Raw genomic sequence first — 14,075 nt, 5'->3', positions numbered from 1 at the left:
CAGTCATTAAGTTCATCATCCCTGCAATGCAACCAACATTCAAACACAGGTATTTCTCGCAACAGCTCGCATTTTGTCAGCTATCGGGTAACATTTTCTGTATTGTATTTCGAAAGCGCCTTTCATGACCGAACGACGTCCCAAGGCGCTTTACAGCCAATGAAGTATTGTAAAAGTGAAGGCACTGTTGCAATGTGGGGAACGCCGCAGCCAGTTTGCACACAGCAAGATCCCACAAACGGCAATGTGATCATGACCAGATAATCTGGTTTTGTCAGTGATGTTGATGTCGGAATAAATATTGAATGAAGGTTGTAACTGCTTCGTTCCAACGTGCACCTAATTACTGGTGTTGCCCTGTGGACCTGTATGCTGCAAAATCATTTCTCGAGAGTTTACCGTCTGCCACTTCAATGGCCTTGATTATTATCTTGCCCAAAGCAAAGTCACATTTCACTCACCGGTCACTAGTTCCAGAACGGAAACTGCTGCCAGTGGTAGCGTAGCCGAGCGGTCTAAGGCGCTGGATTAAGGCTCCAGTCTCTTCGGAGGCGTGGGTTCGAATCCCACGCTGCCAGAATTTGTGGCGTGTAATATTTGCGCCCATTCACCGCGAGCCATGAAGCAGTCGGCTCCCGCTGTGTTGTGATATGACTATTTTGGTGTGGAAAAGAGGTTGAGCTGAGAACGGTGCCTTCAGTTTGTTGGCAAACCGTTGAAGAGTTTGATGTTGCCACTTGTAAATTGAAGGCCAGTTCAACAGGCCTTTTGACGCTGGCTGTATTTGTGTGGGGAAAAATGTCACGTCAGAGGTGGGATTGCAACCCACGCCCCTAGAAAGGGACCGGAATTCGCCGACCTTTGGTCAGTTAAGGATTAACAGTCTTTGAGTCTGGCGCCTCACTCCACTCGGCCTTCCTGACACTATTGTGCCCTTGGCCGTAAGCATCAGTCTGAGCATTGAAAGGCCTCGGTCCACCAAGGCATCGACTCTGGCAACTTTCACATGCTAATACCTGACTTGTTTGGCTCTGGTGCCTTTTATACTGGCAAAATGTGTTAATGTCGGAAGTAACATTGCAAGTAATTCCCTGCCTGAGTAACGGAGCAGATTTGAGCAGCCTTTGTGTGGAAGAAATCTCATTCTTTGACAGTGGTGCCCTTTTTCTGAGAACCACCACTGTCTGCAGTGGGATTGAAAGCCACAGTACGAGAAAGCAACGTGGAATTCAGCAACGCGGGAGGATAAAAATGTCATGCTTTGAGTCTGCTGCTTTTTAGTGTGGGAATGGGTTGAAAGGAGAAGTCTGATTTTAAACCCTATCCCCGAGAACAGGGTTAGAATGTGATAAGTTTAGAGAGCAAAACAAGTTGGTCTGTGGGCGGTGCGGTGCCTTTCGCTTATTGGCAAACGCCAATAGCGTTGAGGAGCTTGAGGTGACCACTTGCAAATTTAAAGCCAGTTGAGCAGGCTTTTTGACGCTGGCTGGCATTTGTCTGGATAAAAAGTTAATGTCAGAAGTGGGATTCGAACCCACGCCCCTAGAAAGGGACCAGAATACACCAACCTTTGGTAAGGTAAGGATTAACAGTCCTTGAGTCTGGCGCCTTAGACCACTCGGCCATCCTGACAACGGTCGTGCAGCAGCTGCAGGAAAATGTGCTGCAAATTCTGCACACTTACTGAGCAGCCTCACAATTCTTCCTCCTGTGCAAACACACAACGCACACATTCTTACGACAGGACTTAACAGGCAGCGCCAGTCATTAAGTTCATCATCCCTGCAATGCAACCAACATTCAAACACAGGTATTTCTCGCAACAGCTCGCATTTTGTCAGCTATCGGGTAACATTTTCTGTATTGTATTTCGAAAGCGCCTTTCATGACCGAACGACGTCCCAAGGCGCTTCACAGCCAATGAAGTATTGTAAAAGTGAAGGCACTGTTGCAATGTGGGGAACGCCGCAGCCAGTTTGCACACAGCAAGATCCCACAAACGGCAATGTGATCATGACCAGATAATCTGGTTTTGTCAGTGATGTTGATGTCGGAATAAATATTGAATGAAGGTTGTAACTGCTTCGTTCCAACGTGCACCTAATTACTGGTGTTGCCCTGTGGACCTGTATGCTGCAAAATCATTTCTCGAGAGTTTACCGTCTGCCACTTCAATGGCCTTGATTATTATCTTGCCCAAAGCAAAGTCACATTTCACTCACCGGTCACTAGTTCCAGAACGGAAACTGCTGCCAGTGGTAGCGTGGCCGAGCGGTCTAAGGCGCTGGATTAAGGCTCCAGTCTCTTCGGAGGCGTGGGTTCGAATCCCACCGCTGCCAGAATTTGTGGCGTGTAATATTTGCGCCCCTTCACCGCGAGCCATGAAGCAGTCGGCTCCCGCTGTGTTGTGATATGACTATTTTGGTGTGGAAAAGAGGTTGAGCTGAGAACGGTGCCTTCAGTTTGTTGGCAAACCGTTGAAGAGTTTGATGTTGCCACTTGTAAATTGAAGGCCAGTTCAACAGGCCTTTTGACGCTGGCTGCATTTGTGTGGGGAAAAATGTCACGTCAGAGGTGGGATTGCAACCCACGCCCCTCGAAAGGGACCGGAATTCGCCGACCTTTGGTCAGTTAAGGATTAACAGTCTTTGAGTCTGGCGCCTCACTCCACTCGGCTTTCCTGACACTATTGTGCCCTTGGCCGTAAGCATCAGTCTGAGCATTGAAAGGCCTCGGTCCACCAAGGCATCGACTCTGGCAACTTTCACATGCTAATACCTGACTTGTTTGGCTCTGGTGCCTTTTATACTGGCAAAATGTGTTAATGTCGGAAGTAACATTGCAAGTAATTCCCTGCCTGAGGAACGGAGCAGATTTGAGCAGCCTTTGTGTGGAAGAAATCTCATTCTTTGACAGTGGTGCCCTTTTTCTGAGAAACACCACTGTCTGCAGTGGGATTGAAAGCCACAGTACGAGAAAGCAACGTGGAATTCAGCAACGCGGGAGGATAAAAATGTCATGCTTTGAGTCTGCTGCTTTTTAGTGTGGGAATGGGTTGAAAGGAGAAGTCTGATTTTAAACCCTATCCCCGAGAACAGGGTTAGAATGTGATAAGTTTAGAGAGCAAAACAAGTTGGTCTGTGGGCGGTGCGGTGCCTTTCGCTTATTGGCAAACGACAATAGCGTTGAGGAGCTTGAGGTGACCACTTGCAAATTTAAAGCCAGTTGAGCAGGCTTTTTGACGCTGGCTGGCATTTGTCTGGATAAAAAGTTAATGTCAGAAGTGGGATTCGAACCCACGCCCCTAGAAAGGGACCAGAATACACCAACCTTTGGTAAGGTAAGGATTAACAGTCCTTGAGTCTGGCGCCTTAGACCACTCGGCCATCCTGACAATGGTCGTGCAGCAGCTGCAGGAAAATGTGCTGCAAATTCTGCACACTTACTGAGCAGCCTCACAATTCTTCCTCCTGTGCAAACACACAACGCACACATTCTTACGACAGGACTTAACAGGCAGCGCCAGTCATTAAGTTCATCATCCCTGCAATGCAACCAACATTCAAACACAGGTATTTCTCGCAACAGCTCGCATTTTGTCAGCTATCGGGTAACATTTTCTGTATTGTATTTCGAAAGCGCCTTTCATGACCGAACGACGTCCCAAGGCGCTTTACAGCCAATGAAGTATTGTAAAAGTGAAGGCACTGTTGCAATGTGGGGAACGCCGCAGCCAGTTTGCACACAGCAAGATCCCACAAACGGCAATGTGATCATGACCAGATAATCTGGTTTTGTCAGTGATGTTGATGTCGGAATAAATATTGAATGAAGGTTGTAACTGCTTCGTTCCAACGTGCACCTAATTACTGGTGTTGCCCTGTGGACCTGTATGCTGCAAAATCATTTCTCGAGAGTTTACCGTCTGCCACTTCAATGGCCTTGATTATTATCTTGCCCAAAGCAAAGTCACATTTCACTCACCGGTCACTAGTTCCAGAACGGAAACTGCTGCCAGTGGTAGCGTAGCCGAGCGGTCTAAGGCGCTGGATTAAGGCTCCAGTCTCTTCGGAGGCGTGGGTTCGAATCCCACGCTGCCAGAATTTGTGGCGTGTAATATTTGCGCCCATTCACCGCGAGCCATGAAGCAGTCGGCTCCCGCTGTGTTGTGATATGACTATTTTGGTGTGGAAAAGAGGTTGAGCTGAGAACGGTGCCTTCAGTTTGTTGGCAAACCGTTGAAGAGTTTGATGTTGCCACTTGTAAATTGAAGGCCAGTTCAACAGGCCTTTTGACGCTGGCTGTATTTGTGTGGGGAAAAATGTCACGTCAGAGGTGGGATTGCAACCCACGCCCCTAGAAAGGGACCGGAATTCGCCGACCTTTGGTCAGTTAAGGATTAACAGTCTTTGAGTCTGGCGCCTCACTCCACTCGGCCTTCCTGACACTATTGTGCCCTTGGCCGTAAGCATCAGTCTGAGCATTGAAAGGCCTCGGTCCACCAAGGCATCGACTCTGGCAACTTTCACATGCTAATACCTGACTTGTTTGGCTCTGGTGCCTTTTATACTGGCAAAATGTGTTAATGTCGGAAGTAACATTGCAAGTAATTCCCTGCCTGAGTAACGGAGCAGATTTGAGCAGCCTTTGTGTGGAAGAAATCTCATTCTTTGACAGTGGTGCCCTTTTTCTGAGAACCACCACTGTCTGCAGTGGGATTGAAAGCCACAGTACGAGAAAGCAACGTGGAATTCAGCAACGCGGGAGGATAAAAATGTCATGCTTTGAGTCTGCTGCTTTTTAGTGTGGGAATGGGTTGAAAGGAGAAGTCTGATTTTAAACCCTATCCCCGAGAACAGGGTTAGAATGTGATAAGTTTAGAGAGCAAAACAAGTTGGTCTGTGGGCGGTGCGGTGCCTTTCGCTTATTGGCAAACGCCAATAGCGTTGAGGAGCTTGAGGTGACCACTTGCAAATTTAAAGCCAGTTGAGCAGGCTTTTTGACGCTGGCTGGCATTTGTCTGGATAAAAAGTTAATGTCAGAAGTGGGATTCGAACCCACGCCCCTAGAAAGGGACCAGAATACACCAACCTTTGGTAAGGTAAGGATTAACAGTCCTTGAGTCTGGCGCCTTAGACCACTCGGCCATCCTGACAACGGTCGTGCAGCAGCTGCAGGAAAATGTGCTGCAAATTCTGCACACTTACTGAGCAGCCTCACAATTCTTCCTCCTGTGCAAACACACAACGCACACATTCTTACGACAGGACTTAACAGGCAGCGCCAGTCATTAAGTTCATCATCCCTGCAATGCAACCAACATTCAAACACAGGTATTTCTCGCAACAGCTCGCATTTTGTCAGCTATCGGGTAACATTTTCTGTATTGTATTTCGAAAGCGCCTTTCATGACCGAACGACGTCCCAAGGCGCTTCACAGCCAATGAAGTATTGTAAAAGTGAAGGCACTGTTGCAATGTGGGGAACGCCGCAGCCAGTTTGCACACAGCAAGATCCCACAAACGGCAATGTGATCATGACCAGATAATCTGGTTTTGTCAGTGATGTTGATGTCGGAATAAATATTGAATGAAGGTTGTAACTGCTTCGTTCCAACGTGCACCTAATTACTGGTGTTGCCCTGTGGACCTGTATGCTGCAAAATCATTTCTCGAGAGTTTACCGTCTGCCACTTCAATGGCCTTGATTATTATCTTGCCCAAAGCAAAGTCACATTTCACTCACCGGTCACTAGTTCCAGAACGGAAACTGCTGCCAGTGGTAGCGTGGCCGAGCGGTCTAAGGCGCTGGATTAAGGCTCCAGTCTCTTCGGAGGCGTGGGTTCGAATCCCACCGCTGCCAGAATTTGTGGCGTGTAATATTTGCGCCCCTTCACCGCGAGCCATGAAGCAGTCGGCTCCCGCTGTGTTGTGATATGACTATTTTGGTGTGGAAAAGAGGTTGAGCTGAGAACGGTGCCTTCAGTTTGTTGGCAAACCGTTGAAGAGTTTGATGTTGCCACTTGTAAATTGAAGGCCAGTTCAACAGGCCTTTTGACGCTGGCTGCATTTGTGTGGGGAAAAATGTCACGTCAGAGGTGGGATTGCAACCCACGCCCCTCGAAAGGGACCGGAATTCGCCGACCTTTGGTCAGTTAAGGATTAACAGTCTTTGAGTCTGGCGCCTCACTCCACTCGGCTTTCCTGACACTATTGTGCCCTTGGCCGTAAGCATCAGTCTGAGCATTGAAAGGCCTCGGTCCACCAAGGCATCGACTCTGGCAACTTTCACATGCTAATACCTGACTTGTTTGGCTCTGGTGCCTTTTATACTGGCAAAATGTGTTAATGTCGGAAGTAACATTGCAAGTAATTCCCTGCCTGAGGAACGGAGCAGATTTGAGCAGCCTTTGTGTGGAAGAAATCTCATTCTTTGACAGTGGTGCCCTTTTTCTGAGAAACACCACTGTCTGCAGTGGGATTGAAAGCCACAGTACGAGAAAGCAACGTGGAATTCAGCAACGCGGGAGGATAAAAATGTCATGCTTTGAGTCTGCTGCTTTTTAGTGTGGGAATGGGTTGAAAGGAGAAGTCTGATTTTAAACCCTATCCCCGAGAACAGGGTTAGAATGTGATAAGTTTAGAGAGCAAAACAAGTTGGTCTGTGGGCGGTGCGGTGCCTTTCGCTTATTGGCAAACGACAATAGCGTTGAGGAGCTTGAGGTGACCACTTGCAAATTTAAAGCCAGTTGAGCAGGCTTTTTGACGCTGGCTGGCATTTGTCTGGATAAAAAGTTAATGTCAGAAGTGGGATTCGAACCCACGCCCCTAGAAAGGGACCAGAATACACCAACCTTTGGTAAGGTAAGGATTAACAGTCCTTGAGTCTGGCGCCTTAGACCACTCGGCCATCCTGACAATGGTCGTGCAGCAGCTGCAGGAAAATGTGCTGCAAATTCTGCACACTTACTGAGCAGCCTCACAATTCTTCCTCCTGTGCAAACACACAACGCACACATTCTTACGACAGGACTTAACAGGCAGCGCCAGTCATTAAGTTCATCATCCCTGCAATGCAACCAACATTCAAACACAGGTATTTCTCGCAACAGCTCGCATTTTGTCAGCTATCGGGTAACATTTTCTGTATTGTATTTCGAAAGCGCCTTTCATGACCGAACGACGTCCCAAGGCGCTTCACAGCCAATGAAGTATTGTAAAAGTGAAGGCACTGTTGCAATGTGGGGAACGCCGCAGCCAGTTTGCACACAGCAAGATCCCACAAACGGCAATGTGATCATGACCAGATAATCTGGTTTTGTCAGTGACGTTGATGTCGGAATAAATATTGAATGAAGGTTGTAACTGCTTCGTTCCAACGTGCACCTAATTACTGGTGTTGCCCTGTGGACCTGTATGCTGCAAAATCATTTCTCGAGAGTTTACCGTCTGCCACTTCAATGGCCTTGATTATTATCTTGCCCAAAGCAAAGTCACATTTCACTCACCGGTCACTAGTTCCAGAACGGAAACTGCTGCCAGTGGTAGCGTGGCCGAGCGGTCTAAGGCGCTGGATTAAGGCTCCAGTCTCTTCGGAGGCGTGGGTTCGAATCCCACCGCTGCCAGAATTTGTGGCGTGTAATATTTGCGCCCCTTCACCGCGAGCCATGAAGCAGTCGGCTCCCGCTGTGTTGTGATATGACTATTTTGGTGTGGAAAAGAGGTTGAGCTGAGAACGGTGCCTTCAGTTTGTTGGCAAACCGTTGAAGAGTTTGATGTTGCCACTTGTAAATTGAAGGCCAGTTCAACAGGCCTTTTGACGCTGGCTGCATTTGTGTGGGGAAAAATGTCACGTCAGAGGTGGGATTGCAACCCACGCCCCTAGAAAGGGACCGGAATTCGCCGACCTTTGGTCAGTTAAGGATTAACAGTCTTTGAGTCTGGCGCCTCACTCCACTCGGCCTTCCTGACACTATTGTGCCCTTGGCCGTAAGCATCAGTCTGAGCATTGAAAGGCCTCGGTCCACCAAGGCATCGACTCTGGCAACTTTCACATGCTAATACCTGACTTGTTTGGCTCTGGTGCCTTTTATACTGGCAAAATGTGTTAATGTCGGAAGTAACATTGCAAGTAATTCCCTGCCTGAGTAACGGAGCAGATTTGAGCAGCCTTTGTGTGGAAGAAATCTCATTCTTTGACAGTGGTGCCCTTTTTCTGAGAACCACCACTGTCTGCAGTGGGATTGAAAGCCACAGTACGAGAAAGCAACGTGGAATTCAGCAACGCGGGAGGATAAAAATGTCATGCTTTGAGTCTGCTGCTTTTTAGTGTGGGAATGGGTTGAAAGGAGAAGTCTGATTTTAAACCCTATCCCCGAGAACAGGGTTAGAATGTGATAAGTTTAGAGAGCAAAACAAGTTGGTCTGTGGGCGGTGCGGTGCCTTTCGCTTATTGGCAAACGCCAATAGCGTTGAGGAGCTTGAGGTGACCACTTGCAAATTTAAAGCCAGTTGAGCAGGCTTTTTGACGCTGGCTGGCATTTGTCTGGATAAAAAGTTAATGTCAGAAGTGGGATTCGAACCCTCGCCCCTAGAAAGGGACCAGAATACACCAACCTTTGGTAAGGTAAGGATTAACAGTCCTTGAGTCTGGCGCCTTAGACCACTCGGCCATCCTGACAATGGTCGTGCAGCAGCTGCAGGAAAATGTGCTGCAAATTCTGCACACTTACTGAGCAGCCTCACAATTCTTCCTCCTGTGCAAACACACAACGCACACATTCTTACGACAGGACTTAACAGGCAGCGCCAGTCATTAAGTTCATCATCCCTGCAATGCAACCAACATTCAAACACAGGTATTTCTCGCAACAGCTCGCATTTTGTCAGCTATCGGGTAACATTTTCTGTATTGTATTTCGAAAGCGCCTTTCATGACCGAACGACGTCCCAAGGCGCTTCACAGCCAATGAAGTATTGTAAAAGTGAAGGCACTGTTGCAATGTGGGGAACGCCGCAGCCAGTTTGCACACAGCAAGATCCCACAAACGGCAATGTGATCATGACCAGATAATCTGGTTTTGTCAGTGATGTTGATGTCGGAATAAATATTGAATGAAGGTTGTAACTGCTTCGTTCCAACGTGCACCTAATTACTGGTGTTGCCCTGTGGACCTGTATGCTGCAAAATCATTTCTCGAGAGTTTACCGTCTGCCACTTCAATGGCCTTGATTATTATCTTGCCCAAAGCAAAGTCACATTTCACTCACCGGTCACTAGTTCCAGAACGGAAACTGCTGCCAGTGGTAGCGTGGCCGAGCGGTCTAAGGCGCTGGATTAAGGCTCCAGTCTCTTCGGAGGCGTGGGTTCGAATCCCACCGCTGCCAGAATTTGTGGCGTGTAATATTTGCGCCCCTTCACCGCGAGCCATGAAGCAGTCGGCTCCCGCTGTGTTGTGATATGACTATTTTGGTGTGGAAAAGAGGTTGAGCTGAGAACGGTGCCTTCAGTTTGTTGGCAAACCGTTGAAGAGTTTGATGTTGCCACTTGTAAATTGAAGGCCAGTTCAACAGGCCTTTTGACGCTGGCTGCATTTGTGTGGGGAAAAATGTCACGTCAGAGGTGGGATTGCAACCCACGCCCCTAGAAAGGGACCGGAATTCGCCGACCTTTGGTCAGTTAAGGATTAACAGTCTTTGAGTCTGGCGCCTCACTCCACTCGGCCTTCCTGACACTATTGTGCCCTTGGCCGTAAGCATCAGTCTGAGCATTGAAAGGCCTCGGTCCACCAAGGCATCGACTCTGGCAACTTTCACATGCTAATACCTGACTTGTTTGGCTCTGGTGCCTTTTATACTGGCAAAATGTGTTAATGTCGGAAGTAACATTGCAAGTAATTCCCTGCCTGAGTAACGGAGCAGATTTGAGCAGCCTTTGTGTGGAAGAAATCTCATTCTTTGACAGTGGTGCCCTTTTTCTGAGAACCACCACTGTCTGCAGTGGGATTGAAAGCCACAGTACGAGAAAGCAACGTGGAATTCAGCAACGCGGGAGGATAAAAATGTCATGCTTTGAGTCTGCTGCTTTTTAGTGTGGGAATGGGTTGAAAGGAGAAGTCTGATTTTAAACCCTATCCCCGAGAACAGGGTTAGAATGTGATAAGTTTAGAGAGCAAAACAAGTTGGTCTGTGGACGGTGCGGTGCCTTTCGCTTATTGGCAAACGCCAATAGCGTTGAGGAGCTTGAGGTGACCACTTGCAAATTTAAAGCCAGTTGAGCAGGCTTTTTGACGCTGGCTGGCATTTGTCTGGATAAAAAGTTAATGTCAGAAGTGGGATTCGAACCCACGCCCCTAGAAAGGGACCAGAATACACCAACCTTTGGTAAGGTAAGGATTAACAGTCCTTGAGTCTGGCGCCTTAGACCACTCGGCCATCCTGACAATGGTCGTGCAGCAGCTGCAGGAAAATGTGCTGCAAATTCTGCACACTTACTGAGCAGCCTCACAATTCTTCCTCCTGTGCAAACACACAACGCACACATTCTTACGACAGGACTTAACAGGCAGCGCCAGTCATTAAGTTCATCATCCCTGCAATGCAACCAACATTCAAACACAGGTATTTCTCGCAACAGCTCGCATTTTGTCAGCTATCGGGTAACATTTTCTGTATTGTATTTCGAAAGCGCCTTTCATGACCGAACGACGTCCCAAGGCGCTTTACAGCCAATGAAGTATTGTAAAAGTGAAGGCACTGTTGCAATGTGGGGAACGCCGCAGCCAGTTTGCACACAGCAAGATCCCACAAACGGCAATGTGATCATGACCAGATAATCTGGTTTTGTCAGTGATGTTGATGTCGGAATAAATATTGAATGAAGGTTGTAACTGCTTCGTTCCAACGTGCACCTAATTACTGGTGTTGCCCTGTGGACCTGTATGCTGCAAAATCATTTCTCGAGAGTTTACCGTCTGCCACTTCAATGGCCTTGATTATTATCTTGCCCAAAGCAAAGTCACATTTCACTCACCGGTCACTAGTTCCAGAACGGAAACTGCTGCCAGTGGTAGCGTAGCCGAGCGGTCTAAGGCGCTGGATTAAGGCTCCAGTCTCTTCGGAGGCGTGGGTTCGAATCCCACGCTGCCAGAATTTGTGGCGTGTAATATTTGCGCCCATTCACCGCGAGCCATGAAGCAGTCGGCTCCCGCTGTGTTGTGATATGACTATTTTGGTGTGGAAAAGAGGTTGAGCTGAGAACGGTGCCTTCAGTTTGTTGGCAAACCGTTGAAGAGTTTGATGTTGCCACTTGTAAATTGAAGGCCAGTTCAACAGGCCTTTTGACGCTGGCTGCATTTGTGTGGGGAAAAATGTCACGTCAGAGGTGGGATTGCAACCCACGCCCCTAGAAAGGGACCGGAATTGGCCGACCTTTGGTCAGTTAAGGATTAACAGTCTTTGAGTCTGGCGCCTCACTCCACTCGGCCTTCCTGACACTATTGTGCCTTGGCCGTAAGCATCAGTCTGAGCATTGAAAGGCCTCGGTCCACCAAGGCATCGACTCTGGCAACTTTCACATGCTAATACCTGACTTGTTTGGCTCTGGTGCCTTTTATACTGGCAAAATGTGTTAATGTCGGAAGTAACATTGCAAGTAATTCCCTGCCTGAGGAACGGAGCAGATTTGAGCAGCCTTTGTGTGGAAGAAATCTCATTCTTTGACAGTGGTGCCCTTTTTCTGAGAACCACCACTGTCTGCAGTGGGATTGAAAGCCACAGTACGAGAAAGCAACGTGGAATTCAGCAACGCGGGAGGATAAAAATGTCATGCTTTGAGTCTGCTGCTTTTTAGTGTGGGAATGGGTTGAAAGGAGAAGTCTGATTTTAAACCCTATCCCCGAGAACAGGGTTAGAATGTGATAAGTTTAGAGAGCAAAACAAGTTGGTCTGTGGGCGGTGCGGTGCCTTTCGCTTATTGGCAAACGCCAATAGCGTTGAGGAGCTTGAGGTGACCACTTGCAAATTTAAAGCCAGTTGAGCAGGCTTTTTGACGCTGGCTGGCATTTGTCTGGATAAAAAGTTAATGTCAGAAGTGGGATTCGAACCCACGCCCCTAGAAAGGGACCAGAATACACCAACCTTTGGTAAGGTAAGGATTAACAGTCCTTGAGTCTGGCGCCTTAGACCACTCGGCCATCCTGACAACGGTCGTGCAGCAGCTGCAGGAAAATGTGCTGCAAATTCTGCACACTTACTGAGCAGCCTCACAATTCTTCCTCCTGTGCAAACACACAACGCACACATTCTTACGACAGGACTTAACAGGCAGCGCCAGTCATTAAGTTCATCATCCCTGCAATGCAACCAACATTCAAACACAGGTATTTCTCGCAACAGCTCGCATTTTGTCAGCTATCGGGTAACATTTTCTGTATTGTATTTCGAAAGCGCCTTTCATGACCGAACGACGTCCCAAGGCGCTTTACAGCCAATGAAGTATTGTAAAAGTGAAGGCACTGTTGCAATGTGGGGAACGCCGCAGCCAGTTTGCACACAGCAAGATCCCACAAACGGCAATGTGATCATGACCAGATAATCTGGTTTTGTCAGTGATGTTGATGTCGGAATAAATATTGAATGAAGGTTGTAACTGCTTCGTTCCAACGTGCACCTAATTACTGGTGTTGCCCTGTGGACCTGTATGCTGCAAAATCATTTCTCGAGAGTTTACCGTCTGCCACTTCAATGGCCTTGATTATTATCTTGCCCAAAGCAAAGTCACATTTCACTCACCGGTCACTAGTTCCAGAACGGAAACTGCTGCCAGTGGTAGCGTGGCCGAGCGGTCTAAGGCGCTGGATTAAGGCTCCAGTCTCTTCGGAGGCGTGTGTTCGAATCCCACCGCTGCCAGAATTTGTGGCGTGTAATATTTGCGCCCCTTCACCGCGAGCCATGAAGCAGTCGGCTCCCGCTGTGTTGTGATATGACTATTTTGGTGTGGAAAAGAGGTTGAGCTGAGAACGGTGCCTTCAGTTTGTTGGCAAACCGTTGAAGAGTTTGATGTTGCCACTTGTAAATTGAAGGCCAGTTCAACAGGCCTTTTGACGCTGGCTGCATTTGTGTGGGGAAAAATGTCACGTCAGAGGTGGGATTGCAACCCACGCCCCTAGAAAGGGACCGGAATTCGCCGACCTTTGGTCAGTTAAGGATTAACAGTCTTTGAGTCTGGCGCCTCACTCCACTCGGCCTTCCTGACACTATTGTGCCCTTGGCCGTAAGCATCAGTCTGAGCATTGAAAGGCCTCGGTCCACCAAGGCATCGACTCTGGCAACTTTCACATGCTAATACCTGACTTGTTTGGCTCTGGTGCCTTTTATACTGGCAAAATGTGTTAATGTCGGAAGTAACATTGCAAGTAATTCCCTGCCTGAGGAACGGAGCAGATTTGAGCAGCCTTTGTGTGGAAGAAATCTCATTCTTTGACAGTGGTGCCCTTTTTCTGAGAACCACCACTGTCTGCAGTGGGATTGAAAGCCACAGTACGAGAAAGCAACGTGGAATTCAGCAACGCGGGAGGATAAAAATGTCATGCTTTGAGTCTGCTGCTTTTTAGTGTGGGAATGGGTTGAAAGGAGAAGTCTGATTTTAAACCCTATCCCCGAGAACAGGGTTAGAATGTGATAAGTTTAGAGAGCAAAACAAGTTGGTCTGTGGGCGGTGCGGTGCCTTTCGCTTATTGGCAAACGCCAATAGCGTTGAGGAGCTTGAGGTGACCACTTGCAAATTTAAAGCCAGTTGAGCAGGCTTTTTGACGCTGGCTGGCATTTGTCTGGATAAAAAGTTAATGTCAGAAGTGGGATTCGAACCCACGCCCCTAGAAAGGGACCAGAATACACCAACCTTTGGTAAGGTCAGGATTAACAGTCCTTGAGTCTGGCGCCTTAGACCACTCGGCCATCCTGACAATGGTCGTGCAGCAGCTGCAGGAAAATGTGCTGCAAATTCTGCACACTTACTGAGCAGCCTCACAATTCTTCCTCCTGTGCAAACACACAACGCACACATTCTTACGACAG

General features: G+C 48.1%; 16 non-coding genes across 16 annotated transcripts; 8 read left to right on the top strand and 8 right to left on the bottom strand.

Moving 5' to 3' along the window:
* Window positions 1-495: 495 nt before the first annotated feature.
* On the top strand, window positions 496-578 carry trnal-aag (transfer RNA leucine (anticodon AAG)). The gene has a single exon. It is a non-coding gene; the product is annotated as a tRNA-Leu (tRNA).
* A 935-nt stretch (window positions 579-1,513) lies between these two features.
* Window positions 1,514-1,632, bottom strand: trnal-caa (transfer RNA leucine (anticodon CAA)). Its single transcript has 2 exons — window positions 1,595-1,632; window positions 1,514-1,559 (listed from the first exon to the last, which is right to left on the bottom strand). It is a non-coding gene; the product is annotated as a tRNA-Leu (tRNA).
* A 625-nt stretch (window positions 1,633-2,257) lies between these two features.
* On the top strand, window positions 2,258-2,339 carry trnal-aag (transfer RNA leucine (anticodon AAG)). Its single transcript has one exon. It is a non-coding gene; the product is annotated as a tRNA-Leu (tRNA).
* Window positions 2,340-3,275: 936 nt separating this feature from the next.
* On the bottom strand, window positions 3,276-3,394 carry trnal-caa (transfer RNA leucine (anticodon CAA)). Its single transcript has 2 exons — window positions 3,357-3,394; window positions 3,276-3,321 (listed from the first exon to the last, which is right to left on the bottom strand). It is a non-coding gene; the product is annotated as a tRNA-Leu (tRNA).
* Window positions 3,395-4,018: 624 nt separating this feature from the next.
* trnal-aag (transfer RNA leucine (anticodon AAG)) lies at window positions 4,019-4,101 on the top strand. The gene has a single exon. It is a non-coding gene; the product is annotated as a tRNA-Leu (tRNA).
* A 935-nt stretch (window positions 4,102-5,036) lies between these two features.
* On the bottom strand, window positions 5,037-5,155 carry trnal-caa (transfer RNA leucine (anticodon CAA)). The gene is made up of 2 exons: window positions 5,118-5,155; window positions 5,037-5,082 (listed from the first exon to the last, which is right to left on the bottom strand). It is a non-coding gene; the product is annotated as a tRNA-Leu (tRNA).
* Window positions 5,156-5,780: 625 nt separating this feature from the next.
* Window positions 5,781-5,862, top strand: trnal-aag (transfer RNA leucine (anticodon AAG)). The gene has a single exon. It is a non-coding gene; the product is annotated as a tRNA-Leu (tRNA).
* A 936-nt stretch (window positions 5,863-6,798) lies between these two features.
* On the bottom strand, window positions 6,799-6,917 carry trnal-caa (transfer RNA leucine (anticodon CAA)). The gene is made up of 2 exons: window positions 6,880-6,917; window positions 6,799-6,844 (listed from the first exon to the last, which is right to left on the bottom strand). It is a non-coding gene; the product is annotated as a tRNA-Leu (tRNA).
* A 625-nt stretch (window positions 6,918-7,542) lies between these two features.
* Window positions 7,543-7,624, top strand: trnal-aag (transfer RNA leucine (anticodon AAG)). The gene has a single exon. It is a non-coding gene; the product is annotated as a tRNA-Leu (tRNA).
* A 936-nt stretch (window positions 7,625-8,560) lies between these two features.
* Window positions 8,561-8,679, bottom strand: trnal-caa (transfer RNA leucine (anticodon CAA)). The gene is made up of 2 exons: window positions 8,642-8,679; window positions 8,561-8,606 (listed from the first exon to the last, which is right to left on the bottom strand). It is a non-coding gene; the product is annotated as a tRNA-Leu (tRNA).
* Window positions 8,680-9,304: 625 nt separating this feature from the next.
* Window positions 9,305-9,386, top strand: trnal-aag (transfer RNA leucine (anticodon AAG)). The gene has a single exon. It is a non-coding gene; the product is annotated as a tRNA-Leu (tRNA).
* A 936-nt stretch (window positions 9,387-10,322) lies between these two features.
* trnal-caa (transfer RNA leucine (anticodon CAA)) lies at window positions 10,323-10,441 on the bottom strand. Its single transcript has 2 exons — window positions 10,404-10,441; window positions 10,323-10,368 (listed from the first exon to the last, which is right to left on the bottom strand). It is a non-coding gene; the product is annotated as a tRNA-Leu (tRNA).
* Window positions 10,442-11,065: 624 nt separating this feature from the next.
* trnal-aag (transfer RNA leucine (anticodon AAG)) lies at window positions 11,066-11,148 on the top strand. Its single transcript has one exon. It is a non-coding gene; the product is annotated as a tRNA-Leu (tRNA).
* A 934-nt stretch (window positions 11,149-12,082) lies between these two features.
* On the bottom strand, window positions 12,083-12,201 carry trnal-caa (transfer RNA leucine (anticodon CAA)). Its single transcript has 2 exons — window positions 12,164-12,201; window positions 12,083-12,128 (listed from the first exon to the last, which is right to left on the bottom strand). It is a non-coding gene; the product is annotated as a tRNA-Leu (tRNA).
* Window positions 12,202-12,826: 625 nt separating this feature from the next.
* Window positions 12,827-12,908, top strand: trnal-aag (transfer RNA leucine (anticodon AAG)). The gene has a single exon. It is a non-coding gene; the product is annotated as a tRNA-Leu (tRNA).
* A 936-nt stretch (window positions 12,909-13,844) lies between these two features.
* Window positions 13,845-13,963, bottom strand: trnal-caa (transfer RNA leucine (anticodon CAA)). The gene is made up of 2 exons: window positions 13,926-13,963; window positions 13,845-13,890 (listed from the first exon to the last, which is right to left on the bottom strand). It is a non-coding gene; the product is annotated as a tRNA-Leu (tRNA).
* Window positions 13,964-14,075: the final 112 nt, after the last annotated feature.

This window comes from Pristiophorus japonicus, chromosome 8 (genome assembly GCF_044704955.1).
Source record: "Pristiophorus japonicus isolate sPriJap1 chromosome 8, sPriJap1.hap1, whole genome shotgun sequence".
NCBI lineage: Eukaryota > Metazoa > Chordata > Chondrichthyes > Pristiophoridae > Pristiophorus > Pristiophorus japonicus.
This window is presented reverse-complemented; position numbering and strand designations above follow the sequence as displayed.